The sequence below is a fragment of the Drosophila tropicalis genome, unplaced genomic scaffold (assembly GCF_018151085.1).
Source record: "Drosophila tropicalis isolate 14030-0801.00 unplaced genomic scaffold, ASM1815108v1 contig_593, whole genome shotgun sequence".
Lineage (NCBI taxonomy): Eukaryota > Metazoa > Arthropoda > Insecta > Diptera > Drosophilidae > Drosophila > Drosophila tropicalis.
In genome coordinates, this window is record NW_027173070.1 from 12,069,081 (window position 1) to 12,089,657 (window position 20,577).

At 33.8% G+C, this 20,577-nt stretch overlaps 1 long non-coding RNA gene across 1 annotated transcript in view; it reads right to left on the reverse strand.

The window, feature by feature from the left end:
* LOC137575829 (uncharacterized) overlaps window positions 1-20,577 on the reverse strand; it is a 124,408-nt gene that overhangs the window by 62,611 nt on the left and 41,220 nt on the right. The gene's annotated exons all lie outside the window — the stretch shown is intronic.

A 20,577-nucleotide genomic window follows, 5' to 3' on the forward strand; every position in this document is an offset into this window, starting at 1 on the left:
ATAGATTGATTGATTGTTAGGGCCAAAAAGCTCTTAACTTAAACCCTACAAAATTTAATTAACATAAGCGGTTTAGCACCAACTTTCCCAACCCCTCTGTTTCCATTTACTTTCAAGAAAAGTGAAAAGCTTTTAATTTGTATTTCGTCAAATCAATCAAAGATTCTAGATGACGGAAACCCCAAAAAAAGGTGTCGGATATAAAGCAATTTCAACTATCAACAAATCACTCAAAGTCCAAGCAAACTAAGAATAAGAAGAAGTGGGAGGAGAAGAAATAGATATATGTGTGTGCAGAACTAAATATATGTATAGAAATGATAGCAGCTCAGTCAAGTGTTATGGCCTCATCCTTGGTCCATATCAGACACGTGCACACATGACTTCTATTCCATTTTTTTGCAAGACAGATAGTAAGGGAGAAATGAGATACAGGGAGAAAGAGAGAAAAGGAGACAAACAAGCATATAAATAATTGAAATGTTCACTCGCACGAGGCGCAAACCACCACTCCCACCTATCATGCACCACCCACTTACTCTCTCTCATTTTACCCTAGAGTCTTGGTACTTTCGGAAAATTGCTGCAACAGTTAGGAGGTGGGGCAGCGAATGGTAGTGACCCTTAGCTGACGCATTAAGCAATCAAACGTTTGATTTTCATTTATCGTGTAATCAAGCGTAAAAATAGCTTCGTGACCAAAGTGACTCATCATGATCATCATCATCGTCGTCATCACGGTTGAGTCCTTCGTTCCAGCGCGTCCTGCGTCACTTCAGTCATATGTGTTAGAGGTCTACTTTACTGATTCTGGACGCTGGGTGTTGATGACATTATGGCCATTTGATTGCTTCAATTTTTTTTTCACTCCAACTATCGTTGGCAAAATTATTCTGATAAAAACTAGACCCAGTCCGTCACTTGGACATTAATTGAGGGATTGGCGAAGGTTTTCCATTGCCTGAAATTGATGACTCTCCGAGATAAGTAAGTCTTTTCTGTTTTGGCAATTGATTAATGCGGTAAATGGACAGAAAAAAGAAATTTAACTTAGTCAAAGTGGTCTAAAAATAAATTAGAAAGAAAATCGTAAAGTTGGAATGAAATGCTATTATTCCTTAAAGTTGGAAACTACTATTAAACAAATATCTGTTTGTATAGGAAAGGCTAATGAAAGGCATTTTTAAAATAGAAGCAAAGAAAATACATAAAAGTGTTTTTAAGACGAAAATGCCCTAACCAAAAAACGTTTATAATATATCTCTTAGATATTTTATATCTCTTGTTCCTATTGAATTTTTTCAAGCAGTATATTTAAACCTTATTTAATGACTCTTAAGTGACTCTTAAACTTATTAAACATATTTTATTAGTTATTAAGCAAACCTTTATTTTACTTTCATAAAACTTTTCACTCTTCAGAAAGTTATTCATATTTTTTTTAACAAATTTTAATTATTAAAATAGAAGTTACATATATGAAACTTCCCTTCCCATTGTGGATTTCAAAAGTAAGATTTTCCATTTTATTTGTTAATATAAGTCAAACCCTCATGCCATTTTCCATGCCAAATTGAAGTCAATTGTGCTAAAACTTCCCCGCGTCGTTTTTATGGCAATTAAGCTATTAGTGTCTATTTAAGCCACTTTTCACATGAACATTAAAAAAAATCTTTTGCCAACAAATGGCTTAATGTCTATCTCTCTTTCGCTCTCGCCTTTCAACTTTGTCGCTCCTGGTAACTGAGAATTCAAATTAATTGTAATTAAAAATTAAAATGAATTTAACATTTTTAATTATGCAATTTGCTTTCATAATAATTAAAACAAATGTTTGGCCCGGCTGCTGTGAAGCTTGGCAAACAGAAAGCACCGCCAACCATCCATGGCCCTAACACTCGCTCTCTACCCCCACCCTCTATCACATATGAATGGGTGTGTGTCTGTGGACCATGAAAATGATAACAAGCCAAAATGTGAGCCAAAAAATTTGTTTTACCATGTGGCAAAGGGTTTGAAGAAGAGAGTCGTTCAATTTTGTGCGGGTTTTTCGACATTTTCCCTTTTTGTGGTTCGTTGTCACCCAAAAATGAGTTTATTCGGAATTAGCTGTTGCCTTTCGTGTTATTGTCAGAGAACAAACAAATACTAATAACAACAAACAAAAACATATTAAATGAACATTCACATACGATACACAATGAATGGCACATAAAATGCGAACATTTTCAAACATTTTTGGGAATTCATTTTGGCCATTCAACACCTTTAGCACACATACAAGAAGCCCATAAATAAACCACAATGCAAATCTTCTTTAGGCTATTTGCACTACCAACTACTCTGCTCCATGTATGTCTGTAGGAATGTCTAATCTGCTCGACATCAGCAACTATTAAAGTTTTCCTCACACAATTTGCATAACAATTGCAATTTGCCTACTGTTTCCCATACTCTGTTTTCCCCCCAATACACTTTCCGCCCTGTTCCTCTTAACTTGAACCAATCTTTTAAGAGGCCAGGCATATAAAGAGAAAAAAAAAAGTGGAAACAAATTTACACACATAAAAACGCCTTTAAAAGCTGTCATAAAAATGGAAAATCTCTACAATAGCCATATAGGAAACTATTCGTTCTATCATATGGATACATATGTATGTGGACACACTGAGCAAAAAACAAATGTCTGAAAAAATTAGTAATTTGAATGTTAAAAGAAAATTGTATTTGTAGCATTTTAAATTAAGTTTCAGTGTCGTATTTAAGACAGAAATTTGTTATGAAAACTAAAAATCCAAAATCTAAGAAAGGAAGGAAAAAAAAACTTAAAAGTTTAAACATTTGGTTTCATGACCTCCACAGAAAGCATCAAGAAAACTACAAAAATTCTTTAGAAATGTTTCATCGAAATGAAAAAATAAAAATTTAAAACCCAAACTTGTGAAAACAAAACAGATTTAAAGGAATTATATAGAATGGGACATTAAAAATATAAAAAGGCAAATACTTAAAACTTAAAAATTATTTGTTGGCACAAAAAGCTAGACTCTGGTATTTCTAGATCAAAAATAACTACTTGAATAAGGAATAAAAAAGCTCAAGATGCTGGCACATCAATTTATTTATACTTAAGAACAATCTATAGAACAGGATAGTCATTTTTGATCTAGAAAAATGTCCAATTTACATTTACAAGTATAACTGCATACCTATTTAAATTAACTCTGACCTGATTAATTTCTCTTAGTGTATTTTCTATCAGTTTATGCCTTAAACGATTGCACTTTGGTCAACAATTTCATTTGTCGTCAGTTGGGGAGTTGCTATCCAAAGCAAGGACAACATCGATTGCCGATTGTTGTCCTTCTCCGGGCACTCCCCTTGGATATAGTGGCCCATACATATGTGTGTCACCAAACTCACTCTCTCTGTCTCTGCCCCTGTTTCGTCCTTCTCTATATGTCGTTTTAGTGAAATTGCACAAAATTGTTTTCCATTTCATTTCATTTTGGTTCAGTTCTCTGGCAGTCCAAGTTGCTTCTTCATTGGAAATGTGCATTTAAAATTTATTGCAGTCACAAGCACAAAATTAACTGCATACAGAATGCAATCCCCTCTCTCCCTCCAGGACTCCATCACCATCTCATTGGTCTGTTGACAATTGAAATAACAATTTTTGTTGAAAATAAAAATAATTTTCCTAGCACTTTGGCAAAGCATAAAAAGAGCGAAAATCTAATTTGAAGCCCATCATCCGTCAGTTCAATTCATTATAATCTAGCAAATTAAACATTATATGTAAAGCTTTATTTATTCTTTTCCTTATCGCTGCTGATTTTTTGTGCTTAGACTTTGATTCGTTACTGTTGCCTCTTGGCATCCAAAATCTCATACATTTCCTGTCGCTCTCTATCTTCTGATTACACAATGAAACCAACTTCAACCCCACCTTTTCCTCTTCTCACATAAAAACCCACAACACTTGAGGACGAAAACGAAACCGCGACAAAAGTCAAACGCATTGAAACGCCGCGGACGAATCGTCCCAGTCACACAGTTCACAAACAGCACCGCAGGGACCCATATATCAAAAATCAACAGAAATGGCAAGAAGAACCAAAAGAAAAAAAAATGAGAAAGAAAAATAGCGAGAAAAAAATACTCACATGTGACATAAGATAAACACAAGGCAGAAACATTCTAAAATCGAGAAAAAAAAAAACCATCTGGCAAGTGAAAAAAAATCAGAAATAAGATTTAAGTATTGTATCGACTTCTAAATATCCTGTAACAATAGCCTACGGTATGTGACATGTGTAATGGTAAATAAACAGAATTTTTTATAAATTCATAAATGCATTTGTTATTCTTCTTACAATTAAATACAATTTCTCTGCAATTTTATCTATTAATCCTGCTATATTAAATTTAATAAAAATCACAAAATTTTTTGTTTACCTATTTAACATAGTTATTTGCGGTTTCAGTGACTTTTTCAGTTATAAATTAGTTAAATAATAATAGTAAAATTACCATAATTACTAGGCGTCAATATTCATTAAGTAAGACAAACTTTGGAAAGTATAACTTGTCTTAACAATCAACACAAATTTAAAACGAACACCGAACTAAAAATTAGGAACAAAGGAGGAGTTAAGGAGTTTTAAGTATTTGCTTTAGAACATTCTCTTCTGGGCAATGAGCTCTTTCAATCTTAAATATTTGTACCGAAAGTTTAAATATTGCTACTAAAAAATCTCTAAAAAACCTATGAGAAATATTTACTACAAAACTACCCATTCACCGCCTAGATATGAAGGGTATTAAAACTTTCGTGCTGGCGACATTAAAACATGGCAGAGAGAAGCCGATAAGAATGCAAATGAAATGACAGCTCACAATTCTCTTCCCTCGACGAGAGATGGAGAACAGACGAAAACTGGTTGCCGGTTTCTGGTTACAATGTATAAAAATATCTACATACATTTATATATATGGAAACGGATATATATTTCTACATAGGAGGAAGCAGGCGACAATCTTAATTGCGGTTCAAAAATGGCAACACGAAATTTGCATAGAAAATGGCAAAATTGAAAAAAAACACACATTTTTATTTATGTTAAGGTATAAAATAAATTTCTAGGTCTTATTTATTGAAAAGTCATGAAAAGGATGCGCCAAATGAAAAAGAAAATGGAAATGAATATAAATGTCTTATAGGCAACAAAAAACTCTTCTAATTGTAAGCTGAGAAATAAAACTAAACCAAATTCTATTAAATATTAGTAGTATATTTTTTATACTAAGAGTTTTGTCATTAAGTTGATACAAACGTAAATAAAGCCAAAAATACTTCGTTAGCTCCAAAAACAAAACCAAAAAGCTTGAAATACACAATATTTGTTAAGAATTTTTTGAAATCTAACCCAATATCAGTTGGTAAGATGGTTTTCTTAAGACATTTCGATGGATATTGCAAAACCTTCTATTGCATACAATTTTACCCTTTTCCCTTTCATCGGGCATGTCAACCCGCCAAAAAAAAAAAAAAGAAGCTAAATCAGATATCAGATTCAACAACAAAATGGAAAAGGCAAGAGCAAATACCACGATAAACAAGTTACACGCGCTTAAGATACAATTTACGCATTGTTAGCGCTACAACAATACAACAACAAAAAAAGAAGAGAAGTTGAGAAAAAAAAAAAACATTCGTTTTGGAGAAAAATGCGGGCAAAATGTGACAAAAATGTTGAAAAGGGGCAAAAATCTACTCTGGGAAGCTGGAAAAGCAACGGTTAGAAGCTAAAGCAAAACCCACAAAACGTTTGCAAAAATGACAAACTCCCAGCATGGAAAACACACAAACACACACACACACACACCAAAAGGCACCCTCATCTCTTCGAGGTTCTAATCCCCTCCGTCTCTCATTCTACCTCAGACAAATCTAACTTTTCGCGCTGACAAAAAGTTTTTAACACGCATACGCCGCGTTACCAACGACGCCAACTTTGCCGCATTTTGCTTGCATACTTTTTGGCGTTTGGCATTGTGGTATGAAATGCTGGCTGCTGGTGGTGGTAGGGCTGGCAACAGAGAGGATGGTGGAGAGTTTGTGGTGCGATGAGGTGCTTTGCTGGTTGCTTTGCTTGTTATTTTTGCGCTCTTATGAATTATACGAATTTTATGCGACAAATCACCTGCGAAATATAAATTCCTAGCAACGTCTGCTTAACCCAGTGAAAGTGGTTGAGAATTCTGGTGGGGAAGAGTAGGGGGTTGTGTGGGTGGGCTGGAAATGAAAGATGGAAACTGGTTTGGTGGCACGTGCTAGCTGCCAGAGCCACGTTACACCGTTAATCGTTCGTTAATCTGTCGTAAAATTTTATGTTAAAAATCCTGCCACTCAGTTAAGTGGATGTCTCTGACAATTCCCTTAAACTTTTTAATCGAAAAAAGATGTGACCCTCCTGCTCCACCTCCTCCATTCACCTTCTTTTCCTCCTTCTTAATCTCACGCAAGCCCATTCCCGCTTATCCACCCTGTGGATTTGTAATTAAATGCAGGGCGTGCTGTGCCAGCGGGCCTTAATTTTTCTTTTAAATGTAAGAAATCTCAAGTTATTTTCAAAATCTCTTTCTTACTTTACCTAATGGCTCGCTTTCGTCCTCTTTAGGTATAGAATTATTTCTGAGAATTAAACATTGTAGAACATTTATTTCATCTGCTTGCATATCACATCACTCAAAGGACATATAACAAGAAGTCTTTTATTTTTTTTTTTTTGTGTTTTTTGAGTTGTTAGTGTCAAAGGCTTTTCTCAAATTAATTGCAGACAGCAAAATGTCGTGTGTGTAACTCAAAGATAAACGTTTCTCAAACATTCTCACACATATGCAAAGCATATAGACAACTGTAAAAGATTGAGTGAAAGGAAGAGGTAAAGGGCACAAAGAATAAGGGGGAGTCAGACACGGTTGTTGCTTTCAAAACTTTCGCCATGGAAACAATTGCACAAGTTCAACATTTGTCACACGTAAAACAAAAACACCAAAAAAGAAGAAAAAGAAAAATAATGTTTTTTGTTAAAATGCATATTAGACTTTAGGATACCCCATAATAGCAAAAGATTTTAGTCTATTCATAGTAATAATCTGGTTACAAAATAGCTTATTAAAAATTAGTTTAAAATTTGGTTGACCGCATAAATTCTAGATTTAGATAATGTTTCAAATTTAGATTATCATTAATTTTTTGGTATTGGACACTAATTTATTTTAAAGTAACGACTTCTACACTCAAGAGATTGCAAAAATTTCGGAATTATCTGCAGAGAGAACTCCATCAACAGCTCCTCCAAATAACCGTAAAGGTCCTTGCCATAGGAAAAAAAGTGTGATTCTGTTGCCCTCTGTTATTCGTGTCAAAGTCAACTTGAACTTAAGTAATATCGGTCAATACACATACATATGTATATATTAATAAGGGCTTGCCTCTAAAGAGGTTGACTTACTGTAATCTGTGTTAAATCAACCAAAACAATCAGCCATTATGATTGTAAGAATGGTTAGAATTTTCCTACAATTCCCTCCCTTTAAATAATTAAAAGCTCATGAAATATACACTTAACAGAATATCAATTAGTTCCTTTACCCATCTGCTTTTCAGCAATTAGTTGCATAGTACCCAATACACCCCTTTTATACTACAGGGTATGCAAAGCAAAAAAAAAAAAAAAAAAAAGAAAGAAAAGCGCATAAAACTCAGCATGAAAATTAACAAAGAAACGTCAACATCAAACTCTGCAACGACTGACAGTCTGAATGACTCTCCGACTCAGTGTCTGTCCCTGTCATGTGTGTGTGGATATAGTTGTTGTCATTTTAAACAGCAGCAAGACAGATGAAAATAAAGAGAGAAGAGTGAAAATCAAAAGGGAAGAAAAGACTTTACCAACTAAATGCAGCAATTCAAACTGTAAAAATATTTGGACATACCTCGTACTTTATTCCATTTGAATTTTGATTGTCTGTGTTTTTGCCTCAAAAAAGGCAAAAAACCAACAAAAAAACAAGAAACTAGTCATAGAGAAAACGTAGACGTAGTCTGTGCCTTTGCTGTGACTTCTTGCCAAAACCTGTCACATTTGATATGGCAAAGGAGAGAGAAATAAAACCAAGACCAAAACGAAAAGAAAAGCATCTAAGACCTAAGGATTTATCTAAAGCATGGCACAGCATTCACTTTGTTGCATGAAATTATGCACTGAACAAAAAAAAAACTCAATCAAGAAATACACACAAAAACAAAACAAGCTAAGGATTCAAGAGACATAAGAAAAGTTTGAGGTTTTTGCTCATATTGCACCTTAAATTTAATAAACTTATTGCTTAATAAAATTATATTAAACTGCTAGAATCAGGGCCATAGAAAATCTGTTGTAACAAGTACCTACTAATCAAGACAATTATCCAGGAGCTATTTAAGCTTCAATATTTCTGAGATCTCTTAATATAAGTTAAATAGTTCAATTAGTGTTTTTTATTGTGTTATTGTATTTTGAAAACAAACAAATATATCTTTACCTCCAAAGGTCTAGTGAATGTACTGTTAAGGAAGATCTCTTCGACTATTTTCTTGCAGTGTCTGGACACGATTTCATCACATCTTACGGAAAAGAAAAATTTTTTAATGTCTAGGCGCATATGTAAAAGTGCAAAGATAATTAAACATGCCAGGCCCATTTTGTAATTCGATTTGTTTTATTCCTCCTTCGTGTCTCGTGTGCAAAACGACCAGAAATAAAACGAAATTTGTCACAATGCCATCCAGACATCCCAGACATCGCATCAGAGACGCGTATATTCGGGGGGAATTCCCCCTCGCGTTTTCATAATTCGCAACTAATGAAACACACGCGACTTCTGTCGTTGACATTTATGGCTAGAGCAAGAGTCAACTTGAATTTTTATAGCCTCGAAATTAGTGCGGAATTGTGTAGCCCCTCTTTTCAGTTACGAATCCCCTCCCACTACCTCTGCCCGTCTCTAACTACAACTTCAACTTAAGTATTGAGTCATAAAAATGGCGCTTGATTGGCCCAAGACGTGGGCGAAGTGCAACTAATTTGAGATATGAACTGAATACCCACTCCTTGAGCCCCTCTTTGCCTACCCAATTGGTTTATCTGCTAGTTTATCTCTGCAACTGTTTTAATGTGCCACGAGTCAGTGGGTGGGCTCCAAAAGTAGCCCCCGATATTGTGGCCAATTTTTGCACACTTAATTATGGTAAAATAACAACAGTCTGGCCAAACAACAAAAAAAACGAATTGCCCCTACCCCATATAGATGAAATAATATGTAGCCAAAGGCAGACAAATTTTCCTGCGCCTGGGCTTGGGTCTAGCCTGCTTTAAAATGCATTTTCAATTTTCTGTTTTGGCAATTGGTTTGGGGGACAGTCCCTTTGGTAAACTAATTTGGCGAAAACCATCCCGAAATACATATGTACATACATGTACATACAAACATAGCGTCGCGTACATCGGTGGAGAATGCTTTGAGGCCTCTTTGCATAACAAACAATGTGCAGAAAAAAAAAACGATGAGCAAACACAAAAAAGAAAAAAAAAGGAACAATTGAAAAATGAAAAACAATTCCTCATTGTCTGAGCAATTATACACGCATTGCTGCGCCTGGGAAAAACAAAAAACACACACACATACACACATCGAGGCGGAAAAATAACCAGGCAGGACTTGAAAAGGATATTGCCAACTGAGTTCCGCTTGCCTTTTGGGCACATATGTATGCGGGAGCGTAAAAACAAAAAGTTTTTAATGAAAATGAGGAATGAAATGAAATGAAATAAAATGAGAAATGGGCTAAGCTTGAGGGCTATATTTATAAGGGGTTGACTGCTAGAGTGCGAGAAAAAAAAAAGAAAGAGAGAGACAGATAGCAATGCAGATGTCCAAAATGAAACAGAAGCTTTGGTAGAAAATAAAACTTCCAAAAACTTCAAACTTCAGTTTTGTGACAAGACTAAAACATATATCTTACGAGGAACGAGTGGAATTAAACATATGGGTTTAAACATAGAGAACCGAATTTTAATTTTAAATAAAAGCCAATTAGACCGTTACAGGGAGGGACTCAGAAACCAAATTCCCGGCTTCGCCAATCAATCAGTTCCTTATGCCATTCGGCTTGAAAACCACCGTTTCTTAAATCCTTCCGTATATTTTTTAGTTTTTAAAATAAAAATTTTAAATTCAGCGTCCTTGTTCCTTCTTTAGATATTTCATTTTTTAAATAGTGCTACTCAAAAATCATTCCAATTCATTAACAGTCAGTTTCATTAACATTCAAAAACGGATTGACGTTATAAATCTCCTCACTGTGTTATAAGTCTATACTTATTTTTAAAATTTTTAACTAAAACTACCAGAACTAAGTCCTGTGAGTTTTCTCCCAACATTACGGCTACTTTTAAATATAACAAACTTAAAATGACTTCAAATTAAGTTCTTTTTCCATTTTCGTTTTTGAGAACAATATAGATTTTGAAATCAATACAGATATTAAAGATAATGGACATCGGAATTACCCCACATCAGATTAGACCAATTAAAAATTATTAGATTATATTGCTAAATCACCCGAATGGAAATATTGTCTTGTCAACCCAAAATAAATAAACATCATAATGTTAAACAGGCCTCACAATAGAAAATGGAACAAATTCTCATAAATCTTTTTATTCGTTTAACTTTCATAAAAAAGCAAACAAATTATCAAACAAATATTTTTACATGCAAATATAAGTCAATATGCTGTTTTTTTATCTGTATTCCATTCTTTATAACTGGTCCAACAGTAATTTTTTGTTCTTTTGTTACTTATTTTTACTGGTTGCTCCCACTCATTAAAAAGCGCCAGTCAATTTTACATAAACGGAAAAAAAAAACTCCGAATAAAGAAAGAAAGAGGAAAATGTCAGTTCTTTACCATAGGTTAAATACCCTTAAAGCTTCACGATTGGAAAATAGGAGAATGAATTCTTTATAATAAGAATTGTTAAGGCTACCTAATACTAAGAAGTTTCTATGTGAATGTGTTTATAGAATATCAAACAAAGAGAGAAGATTTTGTTTGATACGTTTTCTATTTAAACATGTGACTATTCGAACTAAAATATGGAATCCTCACTTGATTAACTTCCTTATTTCAAACTCGGCCCGACAATGAACCAAATAGGATTACCTACTAAGAGTAAATAAATAATTTCTTCTACTTGACTATTCGTCATTGACTTCTGACCGATTTTTAAGAGTATAAAAAAGGTTCTGGTAATAAAGTTCCCCCATGCCAATGGAAAAATTGACAACAATATGGGGGAGAACAAAACGAAAAAAAGAATAAAAAAAAAAAGTGGAATAAAAACTGGAAATAAAAATGCGAATAAAAAGTATGATGGAGGCCACTCAACTCATTTATAATTATAATGGACTTTTTTTTTTTTGCTACAAAATATATTTGCGAATGCGACTTCATGAAAGACAAATGAGCCGCAGCCAAAAAAAGAAGAAAATGGGGGGGAAAAATAGAAAAATGTAAAAGAGAGCAACACAAAAAAGGAAGAAAAAACGACTGAAAAAAATTGCCATTGTATTGTCTGCTCTTTTTGGTCAACTGGATACGAAATCAGTTTGTATTGTATTCCCTTTCAAGTCATCTAATATTTTATGTATTTTGTGCAAAAGAGACACAAAATAGGGATAGATGAAGTGAAGAGGCGCCCAGAGAGACAGACAGAAAGAAAGAAATGGAGATAAAGGATGGAGTGGAAGCAAGGAAATGGCTACTTTTCTAAGCTTTTAATAATATCCTTTTTATGTCCACTAAATGAAGGATATAAAGTCAACACTTTGTACAATAAGGCGCTCGGCCCCGTCTTTGCACATTTTCAACGCCTTCTACTCTTCGGTTTCTCTTCGTTTTTGTTTTCTATATATTTAGTATATACATATATAGTATATGGATTTTTCTGTTCCTTTTGTCAGCCGCTGGCATAAAAACTTTGTGGTGCCTTGGCCCATCATCCAACCATCCATCCATCTATCCATTCTATGCAATGGGCCATCTCAGTTGCTTTTCTATGGCCAAGTTTTGTGCTAGCCGCTTAGTTTGCATAAGTTTGCTTCTTCCGGTTAATGTGGTCAGTAGCCAAGCCAAAGCCCCAGCCCCCATTCTGCGCGCCCCCAAAAAGTAGGCAAAAGGAAATCTTTGTGTGATTTCCGCTTGAATGGAGAAAGACTTTCAGACGCCTAAAGGGGCAGGCAGCCAGGCAAGCAAGCCCATTAATGTGTCCATCAATCTTTCACTTTGGCCTAGACTTTAACTTAACTTGTTTTTGGCTAGTTTAAGTACAGACAAATCAATAAAATGGCATCAATAACTTGGCCAAAAAAAAAAAAAATGAGTTAACTGATTGAAATTGATTTAAAGTTCTTAAAAAGTCAAGGAACGTCTTTTTTTCTCTTGAGATTTGGCCACTTCCTTCACCCTTAGTGACCTGATTTGCTTTGCTCACTTAACCATAATCATAAGCAGGCTCTTCTAATCCAATTGACAGAAAGTTCGATAAGTAGAAATTTCAATAAGCAATTAGATGGCAATTACTTACAGCAACTTTTGGCTGGACTTTTGCGTTGACGACATTTCATTGGAAGCCAAGCAATTACTCGAAATCTATACATATATATAGCGATGACATAAAGTGGAAGTTCCTGAAGTGGGTCTCTTGCTCAGAAGTGGTTAAACCCAGTTGAATCACATAATTGAAAGGCAACTCAGCGATTTGGGGTTTGTTGAATGGCAAAGTGAACACACACACACAAACACATTCAGGCAAAATACTGCGAGAAATTGCAACTTGTAGAAAATTTGGCTAAGAAATCGATGTAATCATCTTGAAGAGCCAAAAGCCTTAAGGTAAGCTTTATTTATTGATGTGGCAAGTTTTTGAAACGAAGGACAATTGTCAACGAGAAATTTTAAATGGTTTCGTTTCCCTTTCTATTTGCTGAAGAATCAAAATCTTTGCATTTAAGCATTTTACCAAAGCACTATTAGTAAATGAAGTATCACTTTCTTAAATAATTAACTACTTCATGGATGATTTCATTTTCTCTCAGTGCACACATAAACTTGCTCAAACTAATTGAGTTACATATTTGCTGCTGACATGGGGACAAAGTTTCTTTTCCCTCATATTTTTGGTTGCCTTTTTCCTTTATTTTTACATTGTTTAATTTCGACAAATGTAAGAACAGTCGAAAGCGATTTCCAGCAAACTTACTCCATCCCCACCCCCCAGCCAACAACCTCCATTACACCCTCGACAAAAAAAAAATATTATATCTTTTGTGGCTGTATGAAAGAAACTTCAGAAGCAAGCATAATCTTTGCTTGTTTCACAAAAACTTTACTTGCCACTACTTATTCTACTTATAGGGATGTATATACACACATAAGAGTCCTACTACTATCGAGGATAACTAAAGTAGAAACGGGAATGAAGATGGGGAAGGGGCGTTAAGTTTTTGGCTTGTACTTTTCCGCCGGCGCCATCTTTAAGTTTCATTAATATGTGTAAATCTGTTTTACTATTTTAGCAACTTCAGTCTTCAGTTCAGTTTGCTTTATGTATTTCTACAAAAAGTTTTGTAATTGAGACGGGCTCTTTGGATTTCCATGTGTGTGTGTGTGTGTGAGTTGACATTACTTTATCATGTGTCAGAACAGTTTTTTTGCCACATACATTTACTTACCATGGAGATAATAAGACCTTAAATGGTTACAATTTAAATTACAAGAGATCTTGGAGAATTATTTAAAAGTAAAATCGAAGCTGACATTTCCTTTCACTAATTGAAAAACGTTCTTCTTGTTATGGGCTAATAATTATTACCTATTTGTCTAAGTATGAATCCGGAAAACTATATACCTACATATATTCTTTTCAAAGTTTTTGGTGATTTTTTGTTCTCTGTAGAATTTTTCAATTATAAATACATATACAAATAGGACCCAGAGCATAATTAGTTAATATGCCAAAAGTTGCTGAAAGCAAAAAGTTTCACCTAATGTCTTAGAGCACTTTAAGTGGCCTCAATGCTTAAACTGAAGTACTATTTAGGCATACCAACAAGTATGAACTCGTATGTGAGTTGATAGCAAGTCGGTTATGCTTACCTTATGCCAAAATTAATCAGCATAATTAGGATGGCAGAGGAACTAGGTAAAAACCCAAGTTAACTATATTTATTAATTAGTTGGCAGGTAACATTTACCTAGGCTTAATTAAAACAAACCTCTTGCGCTGCATATGTCCTTGAAAATGCCATGACACTGGCCTAATTAATATGCTCGTCAGGTTCTTGGCATTAACCAAAACGCAAACTGAACTAAACTGAACTGCTTAGAGTCGAGTCAATTTCCATAAGTCAACTAACTGAATAGTATTGTTGTTGTTGTTTCTGCTGTTGTAGTAGCAATTAAAGGCCATCATGTTCTTGGTTAGCCATAGTAAATATTTCTCTTATCCTCTTTGCAACCTGTTTTCTGGGTATCTTTTTTTTTTTTTGGTTAAGCTTCATTTTCTTGTTTTTTTCATTTTCATTTTTGCTCCTTTTCATTTTCCCTTTTAGCCTGTGTGGTTTTGGTATTCAAATCAGTTGCAACGCCCAATTAATGTAAGCTACCACAATGTTGCATACTAATGAGGCAAGTGCCAGACTACAACAGAAAGAGCCATGGAAATTGAGATACATTTGAGTGAGTGAGTGTGGCAAGTTATTTGCTTTGGCTATCCAAAAAGATTTACAATTTTTTTAATTAATACACTCGGATAATATTCGCCTGCATACGTTGTTTTGCTAAGTCTATCTTGATGTTTTTTTTTTTTTTTTCAAAAATTTAAGTCACATTGTTAAATTCCTGCCCTTTGGAAAATGGAAATCTGCATGAAATATTAGGTTGACTTCGACACTTATGAAATAGAAAAGCTTCGAAAGTCATTTTAATGTCTTTGGAAGAATTTAAAGAAAAGTGTAAAATTTCTTTATTTAAGAAAATTTAATTTAAGACATAAAATTTTGAAAAAATATTTTAAAAAATGTTAGAGTTAAAGACTGTAGTCTGATTAATTTCGGACCGATTTTAAAATGGTTTGTTTCAAGTTAATCACAATTTAGCATATTTAAATAAAGTTAAATACAGTAAAGGCTCTTGTCGAGGACATTTCTTGCAGTCAGATTCTCTTGTAGCAGGCCAAATTTTACAGTCCCAAGAGCATGATTTTTATTCAAGATACTTTCCTGCACATCACGGACATTTCGCGTAGGCGGACAAAACTACTGGAACCAAAGCTTGTGAGATCAAAATATTGGCAGAAAAGAAAGGTTATTTCCTTCATTTCCTCTTCCATGGATTCTCTACCTACAACGATGCAAAATTACTATAGATTTAGCTATGAAAGTAAGTCCAAAACCAGAAAACTTTTAAATACCATTTTTAATAGTACGGTTATTTCTGTTTTCATGTTTTTCTTGCAAAACTCTATATTAAAGTACAAAGATTTAAATTTAAAGCCTTCATTTGCATTATGTAGCATTTGCCATTTTAATAAAAACATATAATAAAACAATAAAACCATCAACTTTTGACACTTTGCAGCCATTTTCGAGGGGGTACTCCAAGTTTACGTCGTTCTGCCTTTTAGCAAACGATGTCATTAAAGGCACATGCTTATGGCATTTTGAAGGCATTACGCATACGCAGCGTAAACACGCAACAGCTGCCAAATGACACACACAACAACATGCATAAATACATGTGTGTGTATCCGTAGAGATTTGCCGGCAACGAACATTTGACGTGAAAATATGTTAAGCCTTTTCAAGACAAACTTGAAAACTTGAAGATGTAAGGGAGGAAGGAAGCAAACCAATGCCGAAGTCAGTACCAGAAAAAAAGCAATCTTTCTTATTAGGCGCATATTTGTAGAGCAAATGTTGAAATACCATATAAATATACATAAGTATATACCCTTATACTATATGGGAATATGTATGCATATGAAGTATGTCTGTTTCATCTGCCACAGAAGTGACTCCGAATAAGAAACACAAAAACAAAAATTGGAAGAAGAACTGGCTACGTGACTGCGTCATCTTTGGGTTAAGATTATTAAATTTTTGCTTAACACAAAATATGTGTTAGATGTGGTTGACGAAATTCTCCATTCTCCAACTCTATCTCTTTTACTTACTTACTCACTCTCCCTTTCTTTGATGTGACTTTAACTCTCATTTAATTGCGGCAAACTTTTTAGTCAGACCTGCTTAATTAATTAAAAAACTTTCCGTTTTTCCTCATTTTTTGGTTTTATTTCTTGCCTACTCATTCAAAATCATCTTACAAAAAGGCGTATTCTGACTGTAGCAAAGTAACTAACGAAAGCCAAAAGTCATCCCAAGTTGCCAAATAAAAATAATTGCGGTAAGAGTTTTTAGTCATAAAGGTGACTTTGTCATCAGGATAACTCACACCAGCCTAAGTTCTTCATTTTTAAGAGAGTTTTGCAATTCCTGGTTGAATGAAAACCGCAAAACTTAAAAGTACCTAAAGTATCTAAGAGCCAAGTTTCTATTAAGGTGACCTAGAAAGCAGGCACTTACTTCATATCAAGGATAACGAACCCTGAAGAATAAATGAGTCAAAGTTTTTCAAAAAGTAAACCACTGGGCAGTAAAAATTAATTGATGATTTTCATTAATCGCTAATTATAATTCAAATGTTTATTTCACTTTCTCTTTCAAATAATTTGATTAGAATCAGAAGAATTTATTGATATATCAAATAATCGGTAGTTCAAATGTTCTTTGTCCGAAGTTTTTTATATTTATTAATATTTTTAGACTCAAACTTTATTTACTTTTTTAAATATATTTCCCTTAAAGTTTAGCACAAAAAAAAAAGAATTTTCATTACAGATGAAAATGTGGTCATATTTACTCTATGAAAATAAATGTCACACTGATATTTAAAGTCAAATAAACGTCATGGCAGCAATAGCATGTCAATTTAACTGAAGTCCTTGCATTCCTGTTACATGTCAATGCATTTGTTTCACACACGAATTGGCTTAACCCAAAAGTTTTCTCCCTTATTGGGTCAGTCAGCTAGAAGACAAAGGAAAAATGCAAGAAATAGAGGTATGTATGCAAACGTGTTTCCCTCGCAAACTTGGCTGACAATTTTATTGACAACTTGACATTTAGATTGATTGCAGTTGCAGTAAAGCTCTGCGCCCTTTTTTCCTTCCTTTTTTGCTGTATTTGTATTTTTCTGATTTTTTTTTTTTTTTTTTTTTTTTTTAGGTAGATCCTTAATTAAAAGTTTTTTGGCCAAAAGGGAAAAGAAAAGAAGCAAAACAAATTGTTAGATACAAATATCCCTGGCTTGGTATGCAATTTTCTTTAGGTTTTTTGTTCTTATTGAAATTTTCTGGCAGGCAATCGTGCAAAACTATTTCAATTTGGCAACACCGTAAGGCGAAGCTAAAAAATAAGAAAACATATAAAAAGAAAGGCCAGACAAGTTATATATTTAGATGAACTCTAAATACTCTACCTTTATTGAGATTGCTTATAAGGGATTTTTAACTAATGGATAGCATGACAAAAACGTAATGAAAGTATGGACTTAAGAAGTCTAGACAGTATGCCTATTATTCTCGGAGCTAATCGACTTTTTTTTTAAAGAGTAAGTAGACATAAAAGTAAACCAGGAGCAACAAAAAAAAAAAGAAAGTCTTACAACAGAACAAGAAGGCCAATCTGCAAATAATATTTTGGCTTATTGAGAATAAATCAAAATCACAACGTTTGCTTAACTTGAACTCACTTTGATTAGATATTCCCATTAAGGTAAGGACCTCAAGGGCTCATCAATAGTTAAACAAGTTGTACAATATGAAATGTCAATCAAACATATGGCAAATGAGTTAAGCCTGTTGACAATTGGAAATTGTCTGTCATCGCTCTTGCAATCTCTTCCTCTGTAACTACAGTCTTCTCTTCCTGCTATAAATAAATTATGCATACAAATTATAGAGACTGTGAGATGGTTATGTACACCGAGACGGAGACAGAGACGATACCGTTGTTGTATCTATTGTCATCATCCTTGCACAATGACGTAAACATAGAAATGTGAAATAATAACATTAATGAAAACACGTTGACAACAACAAGAACAATGACTGAGAAGCTAGCTAAAGAGAAGCTGAAAATTAAACAGAAACAAAAGGGAAACAAACAGAAGCCGTACCAGATGGCGACAGGATAAACATATGAGGAAACAAGAGCAGTAGAAACAGCAGGAGTATCATCAGCACGACATGGACAATCACAGTGAGCGCTAAAACAAAACAACTCAAACAACAAGCAAATTTTTGTAAAGAGAGAAATAGAGACAAAAGAAGACATCACACACATCTATTGGAAAACAAAAAGTGCAGAAATCCTTTACAGAAATAAAAACAAAATAATATGAAATATCTTGCTTATGAGACAAAGTCTTTCTGACAAACAATGCCCGTCACATAGGGATATAAAATTTTTCATTTTATATTCGTCTTTTCCATTTGTCCTTTTTGCTTATTTGTGTAATCAGGAAAAAAATAAAGGGACAAGCATCTAATCTGTCAAGGCAACGTGTGAGGTTCAACCTGAGCTTAGGGATAACAGTGAAAAAGCAAAAATTAAAGCGAAAAAGCCTGCAAAAATTATGATATACCCTTAGAAAATTTTTAAATCAGATGTATTCAAATATGATGGTATCAACACGATTGTTTAGCAAAATAGTTTAAAATCTTTAAGTGCAATTCAAAAATTTCAGTTTCTTTCAGAATCTAGAGTCGATCCAGAAAAACCGAGTACATATTCGGCTTCAGCCTAAAAAATGCAGTCCTTGCCGCAAAATAGCTGTTTCCCTGTGTTATTTCAATTATGTATTTTTAAAATTTAGTAAAACTAAAAAAAAACTGTTAACTATAAATTTGTTACACATCTCCAAAGTTTATTTTTGAGGCGAAATTATTTTTTAATGAAATAGATCAATATTTATTATGGGCTTTAGATTTGTTTTTAAATTGTGAAAATTGTGAAAATATAAGAATAAACAATTATAGTTGCTTTTTTCACTTTTTTTTCAAAGTAATGGAGCTAAAAAATAATTATAAATTGAGCCACCTTTAATTTATTTAATGGTTAATTAGTCAAAGTTCTTTAGTTCCCAAAAATCCAGACAAAAATTAAATTAATGTAACCTTTCTTGATTTAAGTTCCTAGTCTAGTAGAACTCACGTTGCGATAGGGATAGCTCTTACCTACAATTAGTTCTACACGAATGAAGTACACGAGCTTTGACTACAGACAGAATATTCCGCTTAAGCTTATCGATTGTTTGGCGGTTTTCAATCAATATTTGGAGATCCCATAAGCAATTTGTAAACAATTTTTTTACAAATATAAGTAGTTTGTTTCTAGAAGTAAGGGTTCGAGCCTTAATATTGAGTTGATAAAAAAGCATGCTGTTTTATTGATAGAAATATATCTATTATCTGCAAGTATAACAATGTTATGGCCATGGCACAGTTTGGGTTGTTTTTTTGGGACTTAGCATATAGCTAAATATAATTCAGTTTTCAGAAATGCACTGCAGTATTTATTCAACTTTTGCTTACCTGATCAACTGAGAGAAAATTACCAATCTCCTCAGTGCCTATTTGAAACTTGCAACGACTACTTAACGTATGGAATATTCTTATATTTTTCTAGTGTTCTACATTTGCTTCATTGCGCTTCAATGCAGTTGACATTTTTATTAAAAGCTTTAAGTTGTTGCACTCACTCACACATATTGTCCTTGCCCAGCAAGGATTTCTTACTGCAATGCCAAACCGGCTGCTGTCAACTTATTGGCTCACTAGTGAAGCATAAAGCAAAATTTCATCTTCCATCTAAAGGAAAGGGGGAGAATACACACACTTATTCATGTGAGAGAGAAAAAACAGAATCTAATATAGCCAAAATATATGTATGTAGCTTTAACATGGCCCACACAGTATGCTTTATATAAGTCAGTTTCATCGTAGTCATCCTTGCTGGGGGTTTTACTTATGACACACACAAAAGATCCCGTCTGGCAAAAATCTCATATGATAAATGATATTAAAGAAAAGAAAGAGAGTTGAAACTTTTATACGTATTTCCTTAAATTGGGTTAATGACAAAACAAAACTGAAAGGATTCTACCAATGAGATTTTCTCACATACACACTTGTCCCATTTTTTGCGCCTTTCCACTTATATATGGAAGTTTTCGCACACACATCGCCAAAATGTCATAGATAATTTTCGTGCATAATCGTACGAATTGGTTTTTCTGAGCTTGGCGCAGCCAAAACCAGATTTTGCATTGCACAAAACAGTTTA